This window comes from Danio rerio, chromosome 7, assembly GCF_049306965.1.
Source record: "Danio rerio strain Tuebingen ecotype United States chromosome 7, GRCz12tu, whole genome shotgun sequence".
NCBI classification, from domain to species: domain Eukaryota; kingdom Metazoa; phylum Chordata; class Actinopteri; order Cypriniformes; family Danionidae; genus Danio; species Danio rerio.
The window spans coordinates 45,294,736-45,316,851 of NC_133182.1; the positions used below are offsets into that span (position 1 = coordinate 45,294,736).

General features: G+C 37.6%; 1 long non-coding RNA gene across 2 annotated transcripts in view; it reads left to right on the forward strand.

Moving 5' to 3' along the window:
* The window catches only part of LOC141375107 (uncharacterized), a 42,943-nt gene that overhangs the window by 468 nt on the left and 20,359 nt on the right, over positions 1-22,116 (forward strand). The window lies entirely within an intron of this gene.

Below are 22,116 nucleotides of genomic sequence, written 5' to 3' on the forward strand. Positions count from 1 at the left end.
AAAAAACAGGCATAGAGATTTATGAAAGGAATGTTCTCTAAAGCTGAGGGGGGTGGGAGAGGGATGGGTGAATGAACTCACTGGCTTCAGTGTTTTTTGAGTCACTGTTAAACTTGTCCTCTGTTTAACATTTGTGAAAGGCAGATTAGCATATTCTGTAACCCCCTGCCCCTTTCGAAAAAACAAAACCTTTAGATAGATATTATCCAGTGGCATTTCTCATTTAAAGTGGCAGATCACTAAAACCTTGTGCTTTTTAAATACTTGTCTTTGTTTTTCCAAACACGGCTTTAAAGACATTTTGAATAAGACATTTTAATTAGAATAACTATTTTTATTATTCTTAATTTAACTTTATAAACTGAAAATTAAAATGATCTTGGAAGGGTCTTAGAGATGCACCGCTGTTTGTCATCAAAAAGAAATCTCTGGTTTGAAGTAGGGGAGTGGTCCAGTGAGAGGAATTTTCTATACAAGGTGTCCAGTTTCCTCATCCCATCTTACTGTGCTTGGGGAGCAAGTTCCTTCCTTCCTTCAGTTTCTCTCTCTCTCGCTCTCTTCCTCTCTTATTCTTTCTCTTTTCCTTAGCTTTCATGCACAACAGATGAGAGGCCCTGCTTGCATCTTGATTTAAAGGCTCTCTACACAGTGCATAGTTGTGCAGCCGCAGCTGCAGTGCTTGGATACACCAGCACTATGTGTTCTATACTGGAGCCTTGGCACAAAACCTAACATGCTTTCCTGTCGCTTTCGCCACATGAGAACATTTGATCTTTCACTTTTACTCCTCTAAATCCCTTTACTCAGAGAACGATATAGATTAAAGTCATATTTATCACCATTATTAGAGTATTTTATCAATAAATAATTTAAAATCAGTGTGAAATGGATCACGGGTGGTGCAGTGGGTAGCACAATCGCCTCACAGCAAGAAGGTTGCTGATTCGAGTCTGGTCTGGGTCAGCTGGCGTTTCTGTGTGGAGTTTGCATTTGTGGGTGCTACGGTTTCCCCCACAGTTCAAAAACATGTGGTACAGGTGAATTGGCTAAGCTAAAATTGGCCGTAGTGTTAGGTGTGTGTGGGTGTTTCCCAGTGATGGGTTGCAGCTGGAAGGGCATCCGCTGGTAAAACGTATGCTGGATATGTTGTCAGTTAATTACGCTGTGGCGACCCCAGATTAACAAAGGGACCAAGCCGAAAATAAAATGAATGAATGAAATGGATCACACACGTCTCACATAAGCACTAAGAACTGATTACAGGGCATGCTTGTAACTGTGTGGGTATCTCTTAGCATATAAGAAGAAAATTGGCTAGCATGAGAATGCTTTACGAGCGATGATGCTGGAAATCTGAGGGTTTCCATGGCCCATAGTGAGCTCCATCACATTCCAAGCACAAGTTCTCTAAAGAAAAGATTACAACTTCACTGAAAAAATATTTCTTTAAAATTATTGCAAACAGTTTATATGTGTTGAATTTAGACAAATGAAATTTAGTAATGTTCCACTTAAATTGTTTGTTTAGATTTAGCCCAGATAAATTGTTTACAACCACTTTACTTGAAAGAAATTAAGTAAATCCAAGAAATCTTCTTTGAATCATTTCTTTTTCAGTGTTGGATGTAATCCCCACCCTACTTTATAATAAAAAATTCTGTTTATTTTGGGTGTCATTAAAATACATGAGAAACAATCCATCATTACTTCATATATTTGGTTAAAATAATCAATTTCACTAAAAAAACACACACACAAACAGATTAGACAAACTGGAAGATATAACAATTGTTTGGATGTGGCTGTGATCTGTTTAGAGTGGTTCAGAGATCATGAAAGTCTATAAAATCAAATTTGGACTTTTTTTTTTGGTGACTTGTTTAGATAAATCTAGTGGAAAAGTCCCAAAATATGTAAATAAAGCGAACATAAGTCAGCACGCAGAAGCTAAAAAAATGTGTGGTTTCTAAATCCATGTCATATGACCACAAGAAGGCTGTTGGTTGACCCTTACAAATGTAAGTCAATGGTTAACTGTGGTCCAGGTCAATACACTATTGCAGCAGTACATGCTGGAAAAAAAATACTGATTGTCTCACCTAAATGAACTGATTTCTCTCTAACGAACACAGATTTCTAGCGTTGAAAGGTGGGTTCAAAAATTAAAGTGTTTAAACAAAAGCTGAAACACTCCAAGGGGGATTCCCATTGTTTTTAACCACCCCTCTCTCCCATTGTGATTCATGGCCTGCCAATGCTCTGTCCATCTGTGCAGCTGCTCTGTAAGGCCGTCATTATATGCGGGTCCACAGAAGGCTTTCAACCCGAGCTCAGTCATACTTACAACCAGTATTGATCCACGAGTTAGCTTAATGGCCACCAGGAGGGCTGGGTCTGCCTTCTTACCCTTTTCCCTGTATTGCTCGTTCTCCCTCCCCCGTCTATATAGATTGCACAGCACCTCGGCAGGCCTGCAGTCTATTCAAGCTCTGCAGCACACTTTAGTAACAAACCCGGCCAAACACTCGTTTGGGAGGTGTGGAAAGGGAGGACAGTGCGAAAGTGGGGGTTCTGTGTGTGTGACAGACACAGCATGGAGCCTCTATGGGGGAAGATATGTCTCTTTGTCATTCTGCCCAACCCCCTTCCTCTCTTCCTTCTCCCCTCAGCCATTAGGAGAGGGAGAATTTTATACCCGACACTTAATCATTCTAGACCATTAAACGGAAGAAGGAGGAACCAGAAGCCGCGTGCTAAGCAGAGCTCATTTTTCCTTGAACATTGTAGTGATTCAGGCAAACTGATTGTGCTTGAGGTTACACTCCCCCTTGTAGGGAGTTAAGATGGTAAAATCACTAAACTAAGGGGAATGAAGTGTTCCCACAACTTCTTAAATTTGATCCTCATTTAGTTTATTCCATTATCCCAATCTATTGCTCATTCCCTTCTAAGTGTCCTATTCATACTTAAGTTTACATGTTAAACTGAAATTGAATTGAAAGCAGTCTTCCTAACTTTGTCAGTCACTTTTCTGCTTGACCAATAGCTTTGAGGCGTGGCTACTGTTGAGGGCAAAATGTTCCAGAGTCTGTTTAGCCTTAAGGCCCTGATATTCTTGAAACATAATGGAAGACCAAACTGAAATAACGCCATTTAACAAAATCTGGACAAAACAAAAAGTCTGATTTGAGTTTGTTTTGGCAGTTCGAAACAACATCTCACCAAAGCTAACATTTTTTGCACCTAAACGCCTTTAAGCAACTATTGGTCCATGGCAAATACACAGTCAGTGGGTGTGTAATGGAATTTTTATCTCATATTCTTGGATGTTGGTGGTTTAATTCTGCTGTGGCAACCCCTGATGACTCAAGCCTGATTTATACTTCTGCGTTGAGTGATCGGCGTGACCCACAAGGCCTGAGTTGCGCATAGTCGTGCATTTATACTTTTGCATGCTGTTTGTGTTGCTCTGCAATAACACTTCTGAAACGCTAGCTGGCAGAAGGTTTTTATGTTCCTCTGTGTCAAGTTTCTTTGCTGGTGTTTTGTTTTTTCGGAACGCTACCTTAATGTACAAGTGGCTACAACTCGCTCATTCAGAGGCCAGAACCGGCGAACATGCAACAACTTCATTAATCATAAGGTAAACACAAAACTAAAGTTTCCATCTAGAGCTCCTTCATGAGCATCAACACTTGTAAACACTCACTCCATCGGGTTTGTGTCTCTCACCCCCACTGACACTTGTCAGCGTTACCAAGCCGACCAATCACAGAGCTTGTGCTACATATCACTTCGACATGTAGTTACATTTTTTGAGAGGTGCGCATCAGTGTCAACATCAGCCATGGCGAGAGTTACGCAATCGTGCGAAGGTTGTGCCAGAGCGTGCGCTTTACACAAGTTTAAATCAGCCTTTAGCTGAAGAAAAATGAATGAATGAATCCATAGATGTCAGACAGGAGAACAAAATCAATAAGTTAGCCAAATGAATACACTGGAGGGTCAAGTGCCAGAACTTCTACGATTGCTCACAGAGAAATTTCTCAAAGGAGGTCACACACATCAGATGAAAAAGCACCATCGCGTCGCACCACATCTTTTAAAGTTCTAAGCATTGTTTTCTATGAGCGTATTGTGTACTATAAAGAACTTTTTGTGAACATACCAAAATGGATTAAAATCCAAGGTTATAGTTAAGAAAACTAACAAAATAATGAATCTAAAAGCATTTCGCTAACTGAAATCAAAATAAAAACAATAGTTAAAAAAAAAACATTTTAAGAAACTTGAGATCGTGGTGATGTTATAACTGAATGAAGCAATGGTAGCTGATTACATTTTTTTGGTATGTTAAGTCCTAACATGGATGGAGGATTGTCACAAAAGATCCAGTTCGCGTTCAGACTTCCCTTTACTACTGTGTGTCTTACTTTAGAAGCAGCGCTGCACACATATTTTACCCAAGACTACTGTCTTGTGTGCTGTTGTATTTGAATTTGAGGATGGGTAGATGGTAGTGGTAGATGGTAGTGTTCTTGTGGCAAAAAATGTATCTTAAACTAACTTATTAAATCTAACTGAATTTGAAAACAAGCAACACAGTGGCGCAGTAGGTAGTGCTGTCGCCTCACAGCAAGAAGGTCGCTGATTCGAGCCTGGGCTGGGTCAGCTGGTGTTTCTGAGTGGAGTTTGCATGTTCTCCCTGCGTTCGTGTGGATTTCCTCCGAGTGCTCCAGTTTCCCCCACAGTCTAATGAAACTAATGAAAAGTCTAAAACTTTTATAACCTTGTTATAATCAAAATGTTAGTTTTCATTCACTTTATTCACTACTCGCTCATCATACACCAGCAAAAGTGATGTCGAGGATGACAAAACAGGATGGAATAAATTCGGACAAAATCTATTTCTACATGACAAGATCTATAATCTACTCATCTGCAAGTGGTCGGAGGAGATGCACTTGAATGCGTTCATTATACCCAGTGGAAATGGTAATGAATCTCGGATGACCACTTGAAATAAGGTCACTGAAACAGCTTGCTAAAACCCATGCCTAGGTAAAAAGTGCACAGGGACACCCCTGACTCAATCTGTATCTTGAAAAGTCACGATTATAATATGCACCTTGAGCACAATTGGATGACCAATCATACCAGTTTCATTACACAGCCTGGTGGATAGTGACACTGGATTTGAAAGGAGCATGTGTGTGCGTGTGTGTTTAAGATTAATTATTAAATCTACATTGAGCTCAGTCACCTTGAGCAGGCAAGTTAAAAACAGAGAGCCATTGAAATCTCTCATTCCTGTTCTTCCATGTAGAAACAAAAGTTTGCTGGTTACAATTGACAATTTATTCAAAACCTAAAGTACAGTTGTTATGTATTCACAGGGAAGTAGCAGTGCTCACTCATCAGAACTGCTACTTTATAAAGCAAAACAAAACAACCATATAAAACCTTCTTACTCTTTGTCCCGGTGTCATGAGAAATCGGTTCCCCCCTGACAATTGGGTCCGCCTAGGATCCTAATCGTTCACTGGAATTGTAATAGGTATAGTTTAAAGCCTGTGATTTATATATATATATATATATATATATATATATATATATATATATATATATATATATATATATATATATATATATATATATATACTTTTTTTTGTTTCTTTGTGTACCCTTGAGGTATTAATATGAACCATTTAGGTACAAATGTGTAGCTTTTAAAAAGGAGAGAAACAACTTAGTGTAGATGAGGCCTAGCAGTATTAATCATCACAAAAGGGGATTTGAAACTTTGAGGTACAACGTCAATCTGACATCATGTTGACGTCCTGTGCCTGCTGGGTTTTCTGTATGAGCTCATTAGTCTCTCAGATGATTTTGGAAGAGTTCTGGATTTTATTAGGGGCCATGCACCGAACCTATTGTTTTTGTTCCGTTATTATTATTCTTCCGCCATGATTTGAATAGCAGCCCACATAACCGTTGTAGGAAAGTTATAAAATTTGGCACATGGGTAGAGGACGTTAGATTTATGAAATGGAGCAAATTTGGACCCTATAACCCATACTCTCTAACCTCACCACTTTTCCAAATTTGGAATTTTGAAATAGTTATAACTTTTAAACCGTAGGTGGCAAATTCAAAATTATTTTTTTCCTTGATTCATTGGTTTATGCCAATGCAATGTGATAACAAACTTGAAAAAACGTAAGGTTTAGTTTTTTTTTTTAAATTATGAGTTTGTAAAAGACGGTTACCTGGAGGGTTGGGTCAATTGTCACCAAAATTGAACAAGGTCATCTTCAAACCATGCTGACAAAAAGTTATCAAAAGAAAGATTATAAATGAAACGGTTGTAAAATTGTACTCAAACGAATTGTTCGAAGGCATCGTAAAATTAATCATGAGGCCATATCTCCCCAACGCTTTGGGTTATTCTCACCAAACTTGCTGTGTGTTATGACGACTATGGTCTGAGGCTGCGTGCACAGTTTTTGCACAGCGCCACCTAGTGGTCAGGAGATACGAAAAATGGCTATTTTTCCAAATATCTCGTGAGCCCTTGGTTCAAAATTATTACATTCGGAGGAACATTCTGAGTCGATTGATATCCAATTATCCCATATTCACCATTTTGGGTGTCGGCCATTTTGAATTTTGTCCAAAAACACCATATTTTATGAACGCACTAAGGTATTGTCACCAAAATTGGTATGCATGTTCAACTCTAAGCCCTGAAAGTGCTCAAAAATTTTATAGCACCTTGTGGTCAAAAGTTATAAAAATTTAGAAAAATGCTAATAACTTCTAATGCAATAACCTTATTGTCACGTGACTGGTCTTGATAGATTCCCTGGAAGGTCGTGCATGCATTGAAAGCAAATTTTCCATAATTTGACCAACTTTCTGTTTGCCATTGTTATGCCAATGAAAACGCTACTTTTTCGAACTCCTAGACTGTTGGTCCGATTTTCACCAAATTTGACTTTTGAGATCATCTTCATCTTATATGTTAATAATGAAACTTACAAATTTGGTAATAACTTTTGATAGCAAAGGTTAATTTTGATGAGGAATTGTCCTCAAATTATTCCTTAGGTCATGCTGAAAACAGAGATACCTCATGTGCCATATTTGCCAAAACTTTCTGCCCGCCATTTTGAATTTGTTTGAAAACGTACTTTTTTCAAACTCCTCCTAGCACATTGCTCCAATTTTCACCAAATTTAGATCACTTGATCTTCAGACATTGCTGGCAAAAAGTTATCAATTTTTGTGTTAATAGGCAATATGGTTGTTGTTGTTTACTGCACCGAAAAATGTGCTGGTAGAATGCTAAACTACACAAAACTTATTGCATGTGATTGTCACCTCACACTGACCACGTCACATAAATTTGGTAACAGTGCCACCTACTGGTCAAAAGTTATAAACCAGTAAATGATTCATTTTCGTATGTTTTTGCTTACATGTCCAGTTAAATGAACTTCAAATGTATTCAGAACTCATTGTTTCACTTGATCTGCTGCTCTATAGAGATTGCTGCTTATGGCCTCTGGAGTGCTTTGTCATTGGGCCTCTTCATTGCTTGGCCCCGCAATTGCTGCTTGCAGCTATATTTATTTTTAATTTTTTTGCACAGCTCTGATCACAGCATTACAGGGAGGATAAGGTCTGGACTTTGACTGGACTATTGCAACCCCTTGTTTGTTTTCCTCTACAGCTGTTCGGATGTAGGTTTGCAGGTAGACTTGGGGTCATTGTTTTGTTGCGTGACCTAATCTTGGTGAAACTTTAGCTGTCTTTAATTTGTTACAACTACAGTGAATCAAAATCAGATTTATTCATTCATTCATTTTCTTGTCAGCTTAGTCCTTTTATTAATCCGGGGTCGCCACGGCGGAATGAACCACCAACTTATCTAGCACGTTTTTACGCAGCAGATGACCTTCCAGGTGTAACCCATCTCTGGGAAACATCCACACACACACACATACATTAGGGACAATTTAGCCTACCCAATTCACCTGTACCGCAAGTCTTTGGACTGTGGGGAAAACTCGAGCACCTGAAGGAAACCCACGCGAACACAGGGAGAACATTCAAACTCCACACAGAAACGGCAACTGAGCTGAGGTTCAAACCAGTGACCTTCTTGCTGTGAGGTGACAGCACTACCTACTGTGCCACTGTGTCGCCCCAAAATCAGATTAATTCTGTAATTTCTAGTCAAACTAATTTCTCATAAGTTCAGCGTGTAGCACTAGCGATTTGACTTCCTTCATTAAACAACAACAGCATCATAACTCGGTCCAGCAGCATTAGTAATCTGCAAAAGATGACCTTGGCTTTTAGGATCATGTGGATGACACTGCTAAATCAGAGGCTTCGCTTACTTAAGACAGGGCTGCCAGAGAGCCTGTCGCACTGAATTATTTATCAATTAGATGACCGTTAGAGGGGACAGAGAGACGACAGAGGGGACGGGAAAAATAACAGCACTGTGTGTGTGTGTGTCTCTGTGTGTGTGAGAGAGAGAAATATGTGTAAGGGTGTGCTGGCAGATAAGAGTACATGTATGTTATGTATGTGTGTTTGCGTGAGATGCAGTTATCTGTTGGAGGCTCTTTATTATGGTCTTGCACAGCTTGTCACTGCATAGACTTGCTGTTAATGCAAGTAATATACGTTTGTATGTGTGTACTTCTGGGGTGAGAAAAGCCTTTAGGTAAGTGTGTTTTCAATTCATTCATTCATTCATTCATTTTCTTTTCGGCTTAGACCATTCATTAATCCGGGGTGGCCACAGCGGAATGAACCACCAACTTATCCAGCAGGTTTTTAGGCATTGGATGCCCTTTCAGCTGCAACCCATCTCTGGGAAACATCCACTCACACTCATTCACATACACACACTCATACACTACGGACAATTTAGCTTACCCAATGCACCTGTACCGCATGTCTTTGGACTGTGGGGGAAACCGGAGCACCCGGAGGAAACCCACGCGAACGCAGGGAGAACATGCAAACTCCACACAGAAACGCCAACTGACCCAGCCAAGGCTCGAACAAGCGACCTTCTTGCTGTGAGGCGAAAGCACTACCTACTGCATCACTGTGTTGCCGTTTTCTATTCAATTCAATTCATCTTTATTTGTATAGTGCTTTTACAATGTAGATTGTGTCAAAGCAGCTTCACATACAGAAGACTATGGTGAATACTAACAGTGTCAGTCCAGCTTTCAGAGTTTAAGTTCAGTTGTCTTTGCTAACATGCTAAAATGCTATACATAATGGCACATGCAGACACTGATAAAATGAGGATGTTACAGTTCCAGGTTATCAGTTTCATCAGTCTGAATGAAACAGAAAGCCATTGGTCAGATTACTGCAAACAAGTCCTGAACACCAGCAATTCACCATTACAAACTTATAACTTCACAAATACAGTCTTTATATAGCATTAGAAGCATTTGTCAAAGACAGTAGCCTATTAGGGAAGCAAATGGAGAACTTCATGACTTAACTTCACTTCTGTGTCTTTATTATATACACGGTACAAAAAATCTATGATCAATTAGTCCTGACAGCATATGTTTTAGTTCCTTGTAACTTTAATCATGTTCTGACTTAAATTTATAAGTTACACAAGCTGTTAAGGTCAGTTTAACATAATATAATTTCAATGGAACTCAAGAGATTAATTTTATTCAGCTTAAAAATTTAAGGCAACCAGGATTTGTACAGTGTAGTTAAAAGTGTCATTTTGATAGTTTTGTTTTCTCTTCACAAATCACAAGTGCATTTATTGGCATTGCCTGATTTCATACATTTTCAGTTTTCAATGAAACAATGTATAATGAGGTTTCAGTTTTTATTTAAGCTGGCAGATGTAGTGGGCAGGTGCTGTAAAGCCTTTTTGGATGTTTTTGTGCAATTCTGATAGGAAATTTCTGTGCAAAATCATAAGAAATACATACCTTGAAATGATGCAGGCTCTAACCTGCACATATCAATCATCAACAGTCTTAGATGGAGTATATTTGTAATGATAAATTGCCATTATTTTTTTACCTTTGAAGCTTGACTGACATGATTATGGACAAGGCCTTTTTACAAAGGTATTTTTCGCTCAGTTTTTGTTTGACACAATCCAGACTTTTCTTCTCAGAACTTTAAGTTAACATCTCTTAAAATTTTTGACATGAATGTATAATTCTGAAAAACATCCCAATTAGCATTTTTTGCAAGTCCTAAACCCAGACGTTTATATTTCAAACTTTTTAGTTATAAAAACGTTTTTGAACCTTTTCAGCCAATGATAAACTTCTAATGTAAGGTTAATGTGACTATTTTCAATTTCATAAGGTTTCTTTTCCAGCATCGATATTATAATGTCAATAAAATACATTCAGTTAAACAGACTTAAGGATTTTTATAGTTGTTCAACCATAAAACGAGATAAAAAGACTAAACGCTAGCACCGTCAGGATCATCAGGCAAAATCTTAATTAAAAATTCTGGGGTAAAATAAACTGTCATATTTCAAAGACATGGCAGGGGGGAATGGAATTTAATGCAGTGGTTTTTGTTCAGTCTAAGACCCACTTTATACCGTATATCCATCAGGTAGTGAAGATCACTTATTTTTAAAGAAATCAGACCTTAAACGTGGCAATTTCATAATAGAAACACAGTTCACCCGCAGAGCTGAGGCTGGCTGGCTGAAATGAAAGGTCTCTGTGCATATACCCCATTGTGAAGGAAAGTTTCAGAGGTCTAAGCTCTGATTCACCTCAAATGCAGCCTGGATGGCATGAAGAGGAGACTCCAAGACTTGTGTCAGCAACTTGTATAAACTTTCAGTGAGAAATACAAGGCAAGGTTTCACTCTGGAATGAGAACTTTCACATGTTGATGGAGTGATGGTGCCAATTGACCTGACGCTGTGGGTCATTCCCATAGATATGGTGTGATGTGACACCAGTTCAAACCTCTAGCACCATCAGGTACAGCATACTGATTAAACTGAACACAGAGTGGTATTCACTGTAGCAGGGTGTCTCACTTCATAATAGGTGTGGAAAATATAGTCTGTTTGACATTACGGAGGATTTCTGAGAGGGCTTCTACTTGTGATTTAATGGAATTTAGAATTGCAGCTATTAATCGTAAAGTATCATGAAATCCCCATTTTTCAGTTCAAGTCTACCTTAGAATACAACTTAATTGGGCATGGGAAGCTGTGAGCAGGAGAGAAAAAGGACAGCGAAAATTCATCAGTGGCCCTTACTGACCCAATAATATCCAATTGCGGATCTGCAGACACAAATGTTTCAGGCCACACTAGATTGAGACCACTAGATTTAGGTTTCCAAGTAGGAGGGGCATTTCAGTTTCAGCATCTTATGCCGCGAGTAGGTTGGTAAGTGTTACAGCTGCTGCTAATGAGAATGTGCAAATACATATAACATCTCATTTGTGCACAGAACAACAATAAATACTGTTAATTTTTTTAACTTAAGAGGTTCCCAGGTAGCAAATAATTCTGGCCCAGGCATTTAATCAGCAATGGCATACAGCATGTGGGCCAAACATGGGTCAGGTTTGGCAGAATTGGCACTGTCTTTAAGGTGGCGCACATGACATGGGCCGGATGTAAAATGTAGTATTTGGCCCAGATGTTAAAAAATTGATATGTGGGCCATGTAAGTTTCCTGACCCACATTTAAAATACAATTAATATTAATATATGTTTTATTAACCAAATTACCATTTTACAAATCATACTAACCTTTACAACACAGGCTCATTCTGAAAAGAAAGTCCTGCGGACATTTCTTGAGAAGACCGTGAATTATGTAGCCAGAGGTATATATGGCTGCATTTAATTTTTTAAGAGAACACTACCGGCGGTATGGCGCTAACCAGCTGACCGCTTACTTCTGTGTGGAGGGCTTTCCCGCTGCAACGAGTTTGTCCAGTTAGCTTGTCGTGTACGCCGGTGGACTTGAGACGCAGAGAGGAGTTGATCATGACGACGACCGGGTTCAAATACGGGAAAGAGCGGTTCCTGAAATTAGGTAAGACAAAAACAGAATCCAAAAATTAAAATGAACGAGTGAACAACAGGGTGAGAATGTGGTAAAATCAGAAAACATAGTAAAAATCAGACGTTTTCTTTTTTCTGGACGGCTTTTGTAAACCGTCGTCTGCCTTTAGGGAAGTAAGCGGGCGGGCGGGTCAATCAGTAAAATTGGTTGTGTTTAGGGAAGGAGGAGGGTGAGTCGGTTGATTGGCCGGTCGCCCAGTCAATCATTCAGTCGGTCGACCGACAGCGGCCTCTAGTGGATTCACGCAAGAACAGCGTGGGCACAAACGGCACTCGCAAGAGGCATTTAAGATGTCATTGAGTGGTAGCCACTGAAATAAAACAAGTAAATGGTCATTTTTAACCATTATACAAAACCATCACATGAGAGAATACATAAATCAGGTGCTTTAAAGACACAAAAACATCATGCTGTGTGTGCAGAAAGATGAATAGAATAATAAAGAGGTAAAATGAATGAATAAAGAGCACTGAATTCCCTGAGTGACTTGCTCAGCACTTTCCATACACTCATCAGTGGAATTCTTCAGTGCTCATCATTACAGCCATGCATGAGTAATAATCACATGAACAAGGCAATTCAGAGCTTAAACGGGCAGTATTAATGAAAAAATTGGATAGACTGACTGGACATAAATGACTTTACACCTAAAGTCTTCTAATTCAAAACCCTCATGAATAAAAGGCTTGATTATGTGGTTTATAGTAACCTAAAAATTAGTGTCAGTCTCATGTGTGCTATAGAAACATCAAATGAAGCCACAGATGTGATAAAATGCGGGATCTGAAGGTCTCACCCCCTCAAAGCGAGTCTGCGGTTGTAAAGTCAGCAGGCATTTGAATCAAGAGCTTTAAATGATTGTGACAAGTCTTTACTAACCTAGGGTTAGCACTCATATGCAGGCAAACACGGCCAGTAAATTACTCTTATATTCATATTCACAAAACTCAAAGTGAGTTGTAACGTCCTCTGGTGATCTCAGTCGCAGTCCATTAGATGATTACAGTGACACTGCACATAAACAGACACACACGCAAATGTGTCTCAGGAGAGGAAACATGGCATTGGATTTGCACAAACACAGGCTATGACTGCAGTCCTGCATGCTGCTCTTTTCTTCTTCCTCCTGTCACTCTCAGATTGTGTTAGGAAGGTTTGTTGATGTAAAAATAAACTAGCTCGCTGGTGAGTTTCGCCAGTGTCATACAGTACGTCTGTGACACAAAGCAGTACCTGACAGGGCATCTGCAAAAGAAGAAAACTGAAAAACAATTTTGAGAAATAAAACTAAAATAATCAGCAATACTATGCAAATTAAGTGTTTACTTGACATTTGTCAGCATCTCTGGATATACATTATGAATAAAACTTATTTTGATAACTGATGGAATTTGTTCCAAATGTAAATCACAAATGTTTTTATTTAGTGCATTTGTTGCATAAAATTAATATTCGTCAAGATAACAAAAAGATCATGTTTCAGACATTTACAATCATCTTTAGATGACACAATTACAACATTTTACAGTTTTTTCAGATGATAAAAAGTGTTTGTCCAGCTAGTTGTCACATTTTCAAAACTCTAAAAACAATTAGCACAGCATCAGTCTTTTGTGGCCATGCCATTTGCACATTTCATGTCGTTTTCACCCAAGATGCAGTCAGTGAACAGATTTCCACAATGCTTACATATTCTTAACAGACAAGCTATACCTCCAACCAAATGATGGATTGTTTTTGTAGTATTTACTTTTTTAACACGGTTTTCGGTTCGGTTCTCATGGCTTGACACTTGAGAACAGTAAGAGGTTAAGGAGAAAAAAATAAAAACGATTTATTGCAATACTCATTTTGTTTTACTTAAAAGCCAAGAAAAGTACACTAGTTCCTAGTCTATTGTATAAAAAAATGAACACTGAAATCTCACAGCTGCTGGTGGCCCATGTACAAACTGGGGAACACATAAAATCCTACACTTTGAAAATAAACATACATGTGAAGTTAATAAAGATAAATTGGCCATTTCACATAAACATATTTGTACATAAGTAAACATAAATAAACCGTCCTAATTATCTTGGTGCTGAAAAAGTGCGAGACTGTAGTCTGTGACGCGGATCGAGTGCTTTTATAAAATGACAAAAGCCTGCATCTCCCATCAAGGAAAACGGCTGCAAATCTTTAGTAATAAACACCCGCACTGCCTTTGTTATTTTTATGTGTCTCTCGGAACCAGTTGAATACGTTTGGTTGAAAGATTAAGCAAGGGATTGTTGCTATTTGGAGGACTTTATTACCTACTCTGCTATCCTGCCTTCAGACTGTGATATTGCTGGGTGATGGCGCTACTGTTGTGCAGTCATGGTTATACATTTCTTGAAAACAGTTATTTTTTATAAAGATTAATAAAGAGATATGAAACGCACATAAATTATTTAAACACAAATCCGAGAAAACCGCAATTCACAAGTGCGTATTGAACTGTGGAGGTCGTACCGTACAGTTCAGTATTATATTGAGAACCGTGGCATCCCTAGTATTTACAATTGAGTTCACACTTCACACTTAGCTGATAATCAATAAAGTGTAATTGGCATGATGTCCCGGGAGAGAGCCCTGAGCTCGTAATATCCTCGAGCTCGGGGCTCCCTCCCGTTAGAATGGCGAAAGTGGAGTTTGAGCTCAGGAAGGTCTCGAAAACTCCCCTGCTTGTCGCCGTGTGAGAAGCGTAAACTAAGGTTGTCTTGAGTGATAATTTGGTTTAATCGATTGGCTATGGTTTTGGACGGTGGGAGGAAACCAGGAAACCTGGCGTAAACTCACATGAACACGGGCAAAACATAGAAACTCCACACAGAAATGCCGACCGACCCTGATAGGAGGTTGGACCAGAGGTGTTCTTGGTGTGAGGCAACAGTGCTAGCCACTGGGCCACCGTGTCACCCTAACGGAAAAAAGGGGTGAAGTAGGGGTGGAACTTCAAGACGAAGATAACTGAAATGAAAAACTCCAGATTTAATGAGGTGCCAGCCATGTTGATCATAAGCACATGACCCTCTCGAAATTAGTTTATAAATAAACCACACTTCCAGTCTGGCTTTGACTCAGTGGCAGGGGTTATTTTTCAACTACATTTATATATAATTATACATTTTTTATAAATATTAGTACCTAAAAAGTACAAAAGTGATCCTCTTAATTTGTAGGTACTAATATATACTTTTGAGGGACCAATATGGAACCTTCAAGTACAAATGTGTAACTTTTGAAAAGAAACCTCCCCAGTGACAACTCGTGTACCTTTATTTCTGAGAGTGCAGAGATCAGACAAATCTATTTATTTTGTGACTTTTTAGATCCCCCATTTTTATCTGAGATTTTTACTTTTGTTTTTCTTTGTTCCGAATGCACAAGTGTGCTTTATGGCTATTTTGATCACTGTAAGCAAAAGTGTAAAATGTTTTCGGTTCTATCATACCATTTCTACTGTACCTTCTGTAGTAAACAGTAAAGGTAAAAAAAATGTATTTGCTTTTTACTGGAATGCTTTTGAATGTGAACACTACAGTACATGTGGACATCTAGTTCTCAACCAAGAAATTTACTGTCCAAATGGTTGATTGCAAGTTTTGCATACAAATAACTGTAAAACTGAAAAATAAAAGTCTCTGCCATTTTTGTAATGTCAACAATAGCCAGTATGTTGAGTACTTTGATAGACTGCATGTATCTTGTAAAGTGAAAACAAGTGCTATTCTTTCACAGATTCATTTCATTTTGAGTCAGATGTCCAGTGTTCTGGAAGAGTTAGTGTGTACAGAGAAAGATGTGCTCTATTTTGAAGAGTTAGCATATATTTAACAAAATGTATTTTTGAGAAGAAAATTATCCATTTGGACAATTGTGTTTCGAGGTGTGAGTCTGTGTTAAGAAATCTGAGGTATGGGTAAGCGCTTGTTAGCTATTGACAAAAATTGTAACTAAAAAAGCGCTAGGAAATCACTATTTGGTGGATTTTTAATCACAATTGATGAAAATATTTGTTATTCCTTCAAAAGTTATTACTTATTACTTCATACTTTAAAAACAGAAAAAAATTATTTCAATTCTCCAAAAGGGAAATAAATACATTTCTAAATTTTTCTAAATAATAATAATTTATCTCTAAATATCTAAATTTAAAGGAAATTCATTCATTCATTCATTTTCTTTTCGGCTTAGTCTCTTTATTAATCTGGGGTTGCCACAGCTGAATGAACTGCCAACTTATGCAGCATATGTTTTACACAGCCGATGCCCTTCCAGCTGCAACCCATCATTGGGAAACACCCATACACGCCCATTCACACACATACACTACGAACAATTTATCTAACCCAATTCTTCAATAGGGCATGTCTTTGAACTTGTGGGGGAAAACGGATCTGGACAAAATATTCTCAGACTTTTAAAATAAAACAAATTTTAACATTTTACTCAAACCATAACTAATAAATCCAACACATGCTTACATTGTAAAATGTTACAAATATATATGTAATTTAAGAAATCTATTCCTACAATGTACATCACTTCAATCCCAAGGGTTATGCTGTCCTTCTAAAATGCTTAAAATATGCTGATTTAATGGTCAATAAATATTTGTTATTATTGAAAACATTTGTTACTGCTTGCTACTTAAAATATCTGTCAAAAAACTATGTATTTGTGAAGATTAGCAAAAAATGTCAGTTTTTTTCAGTGTAATGTTTAGTTGATGAATTTAGTAAAAATGAAATAAGGAATTAGCTAATTAAAATGTGAAATAAAGTGTCAGTATATCTGTAGTATGTCACAGAGTGTTTCATCATTTAGATTCAGACTAAAAGAGAGGAAGAGAGAGTGTGATTGAGGAAGGAGAGGTTTAGGGAAGAGACAGAGGACAGAAAGAGCAAGAGAATAAACAGAGAGGAAGGCGGTCGGCACGTTAGGGAGGGAGATCCTGCGGCGCAGCTTCAAACAAAAAGGCCCAGTATGAGGGAGATCACTGATTACCAGTCTGCTGGTTGAGCCTCATTAAATCCCTTCTCTCTGTCACTCCCTCTTCCCTTCCGAAGCTCACACACACTTCTCACCTCCTCCTCTGACGCTCACCATATGCCCACACAGCCGTGGCCGCAGGTGCGAAGAGCACAGGATGGAGAGACTGTCAAGAAACCTGCAAACCTACACACACACACAAAAAGAAGAGAACTGGGAGAACACAGAGAGTGATCAGAAATCATTTTGTATATCACAAGACATCACCCATTAAAGGGTAGTTGCAAAAGCTGAAGGCGACAGGCGAATGCGTTTAATATCACTTATCTCTACATCATTACACAAGACCATGAGAGGAGAAACGAGAGGTTGATGTGTGTGTTTTGCTGCTGGATGTTTGAAATCTTTGGTCTGGCCTGATACTAATAGTATACTGTAATACTGTAAGTAACAATCTAATAGACATCTAAGAAAATTGAATTCTTAGATTTAAGGTGACTAAAGCCCAATCCCAATTCTACCCCTAAGCCTTTCCTCTCGTTTTGCACGTTCTTGTGGAGGGGTAGGGCTGTCTCTTTAGCTTGAAGATGTAGGGATAAGGAGAAGGGGTGAATAGCCCCTTGAACAAAGATTTTTCAGAACCACACTCGAAACCAAAGGGTAAGAAAATCACCCAGAATACACCAGCCACAATGGCAGGATAGTTACACCCGGAAGTCAGGAGATCTACAAATTAGTATTTTTTGTTATTATTTCGAATTTTTACAACCAACATGTGTTTTATTATATTCATAAGCACGTATACATGTTTTACCGTCATGTTTAAAAACAAAAAAACCCTAAAATAAAAACAGCTAAATTTCACTATCGATAATCCATAATCATAACTCCTGTATAGCAGTTCCACAACTTTTTGACACTCGGTGTTACTCAAATACCCTGTCAGAAAAGTCTAGTGGCTGGGAATGACCTTCTTACAGTGTTTGCTTTTGTTGTTTTTGGTGTGTTAACATATTAATATGGTGTAAATACGCAGTATAGTCTTACTTGTAGTGATCTTACTGCCACATTAGATTGTTATGATAACATGATATACGCCTTCAGTGATTTCCTGAAGATAAATATCAAAACATAACACAACTGGAATTACTACAGCAGTCACGATCGTCTGATCTCATATGAAGCATGAGATTGGGATGACATATGATGACGTGTGCAGGTGCTTTCCCAATTATTAGGGGTACATTCTGAAGCCCTTCCCCTTCAAACTCGGATTTAAGGGCCAAGGGGAAAGGGGTAGGAGTACAAAAATAGAATTGTGATTGGGCCTAATAAACACATGACTTCAGTATCTTCTCACCGAAGGATTTATTTCCAATCCTCAACTGATGTATGATAAATGGGCGGGCACCTTGGAATCTTTTTGGCTCGACACTTCCGGTCTCATTCACTTACATAGATATTTAGATGTTAAAAGCAGCGCATTAGGCTGCTTATATTATCGTACCTTTTACGTAAAGTCAGGGACAGGGCTTTTAGAGCAAGTAATTAGACCATCTTTTCTCCTATAGGCAGCTAAATTAGTTACTAAAACAATCGCAAAAGCAGCCCATCCACATTTAAGGTCAACAAAGTGAGTTTTTAGTCATTTTTAAAAAATCAAATATGGTAATTTCATGTGCAGCATTTACTACACATAGCCGTAGTTTACTGAGAAGCCGTAATTATAGATTATCTTGAATTAATTTTCTTTCGATTACATTGATTTTGATTTTAAACTCAACTTTGCATAGCTTGTCCATAGGACATGAAGTAAATTGTGCTCCACCTGTAAGCACATGCTAGAGATTTGCTGGAAGTACCAGTTTATTAACAGAATGTGCATTGAAATCACATTTGATTTATTACCCAACTGCAATGACAAGGACCGTAAGATCTGTGATTGTTGTCATTTGTTGTGATGAACTATAATTGGCCACCAGGATGCAAGGATCAGTTGTGAAGTGTAATGTACAATTCTAACAACCAATACTGTATCTAGGATGCATCATGATATCACAATAGAAAGTCTAAAAAAAAAATGTTGTGCTTCATGGCAGATTCTGACACACATTTTTGATCTTGATCAGTAGAAGCACAGAAGTTCTTCCAATCAGATATTTCTAATATGGCGAAAGTAGACAAAAACAATTTTGGTGCTTCTTGTGACAATATGTAACAAAGGAAAGGTTTCACAGAGCTCTGGAAACAATACTGGTGCCTTCATGATGTTTCCTCAAGGTTTGTTTATACTATTTTCCGAAGTCAGTCACTAATTTAATAATCAAAATTGCATCATATGACATAACAGACAAGAATAATCTGTGGCCTGAACTCAGCAGTACACATTGTGTTGGCTAACAGCTAAAACTATGTCAACTCTCATTAGAGAGTTACAGGAATAAGTTTACATATTTACAGATTTAGTCAATGAAATATCCAAAGGCGACCTTCTCAGTGCTATTCATTCATTCATTTTACTGCGGCTTAGTCATTTTATCCATCAGGGGTCACTACAGCGGAATGAACCGCCAACTTATGCAGCATATGTTTCACACAATAGATGCCCTTCCAGCTGCAAGGCAGAACTGGGAAACATTTTCAATCACACTCATAAACTACGGCCAATTTAGTTTATTAAATTCACCTAAGTGCACGTCTTTGGACTGTTGGGGAAACCGAAGCACCCACATCCAGCGACCTTTCTGCTGTGAGGCGACAGTGCTAACCACTGAGCCAAAAGTGCCCTCAAAGTGTTACTCAAAATGAAAATAACATTTTTTTTTGTCAATGATCAAACAAAATACAGCCATTATTAATCTTAAAAGACTCAAAAACATTTTAGGCTAGCTTACATAAATACTTTCAAAAATACTTTTAGCCACTCCTGTGTCATGATACGATAATTTATGATACATGATATGATACTTATTAAATGCAGCTCAGTTCCTGCAATTAGTACTTTAATACTGACAATAAAGCAATTAGGCTAGTGTGTTCTCACGCACACATCCTCATGCAGATACACAGCATGTTCAGCAGTTCGGTTATTAGTCAAGTATAATAAAGGAAGTATGCAAACACTATACACCACATCTGCAAGCACAAGAAAAACAGAATGAAACTTCCCAGAAAGAAAAAAACTAGACTTAGGGTGGATAAACATTGAAAAGTAGGAAACAAAAGCAGAAAAAGGAAATGAAAGGATAGAAGTAACTTCCCTGATGTAACACAGTCTCACCAACACATTTAGCACTGAAACATGCAAATCAGTAGATGACGGTGGGATTTACCGATCTCTTAACTTCTTAACTTTTGAAAAAATACTTGGACAGAACTGACATTTGGATTGAACTTGCATTATCAGTCCACAAGGCAGTTTGATTACTTAAAAAAAAGTAAAAATACAGATTCTGTAGTTTTAATGCTCCATAAATACAGTACATAAGGTAAAAATGTGAAATTCAATACAAAAGTAAATGCAAATGTTTTCGTGACATTTAACATGTCATTCAATATGGAAGAGCTCTTGGAACCGAGAAAACAACTGCAGCCTCGGGGATTGTGGAAATATCTTTGAACGGCAGGCTTTTCTAGAGAAAGAGGTAATGAAATGTGAAGCAGAAAAATGTAATTTTGTGGTCCCTCAACATGTAATCTTTCTTTGTCTTCCTGTAAGGCTGCCAGAGACAGAAATTAATAGTATTAGCATATATTTTTAAGTTGAATCTCTCAGAAATTCATTATAAACCAACATGCAATTCATGCCAAAAACCACAAAATAATAATACACTTTATTTTTTTATATAACGCCTTTAAGTAGCATCTCAAAGCACGTTACAGACACAGGGATGAATGCAAAAAAGTAATAATAATAAATAAATAAATCACATATTAAATCTAAAAATCATATTAAAGTCCAACAAAATCAAATCAAAGTTACCCTAAAAAAGTACTTTTAAGAGATGATTTGAAAATACTCAGGGATTCTGCATTGCGAATATCAGAGGCTAAAGAGTTCCACAATTTAGGTGCCAATGAAGAGAATGCCTGGTCTTCCATAGATTTTACTGAGCAGTTCAAAGACCACCATCAGCACATCTAGGAGTGTATTGGATTAAAACTCAGATAAACATTGTGATTCTAGACCATTCAAAGGCCTTGTTGATTTTAAAATCAATTCGAAAACTGACAGGAAGACAGTGCAGATTATTCCAAATAGGGGGTTGTGTCCTAATAATAGATGTTATTATCATATCCAAAAAATATATTTGCATTGAAACTGTTGTAATTGAGTAAAAATGTTATTTCATTAAATTTTTTTGAAGTATAGAGTTGGTTTAGACCTGATATTAAAATGCACTTTTGTAAATCTGACCGCTAAATACAGGTGTAAATAAAATAATTTGAGCTTGTCCACTTTCAGCCACTTCCAGAGGTACTGTAGTACAAAAGCAACAAAATAAAAATCAAACTAAAAGTGCTTCAGAGATAATTAATGTGTCGGTGCTCGTTGGATAAGAGATTCATAAAGATAAACAAAAAATCATAAGTTCAAGGCACTCGAAAAGTAAGTGAAAAGTTGACAAGTAAGTGAAAAGTCTTCATTAACATGACTATTATTTTAAAAAAACAGCACCTAAAACTTGCCTTCATCAGGGTAGAAACATAGCTGATATTTCTTTTTTAAATTGTTATATCCCTGTTAGTCACAGTTTTATTTTGTTTATGAGTCTTTCTTTGATTTGTATTATTATTTTTTTTGGAATTTGTTTTTAAAATAGCAATTTAGTTATAGCAGAAAATATATTATTTTGCAAAAAAAAATAATGCAGCATTTAAAAAAAGGGCTCTTCACCTTAAATTTGTTTCAAATAATTTTGTTAAAAAATCATGACTAAATTGTATTTAGAGATTATTATTGTGAATT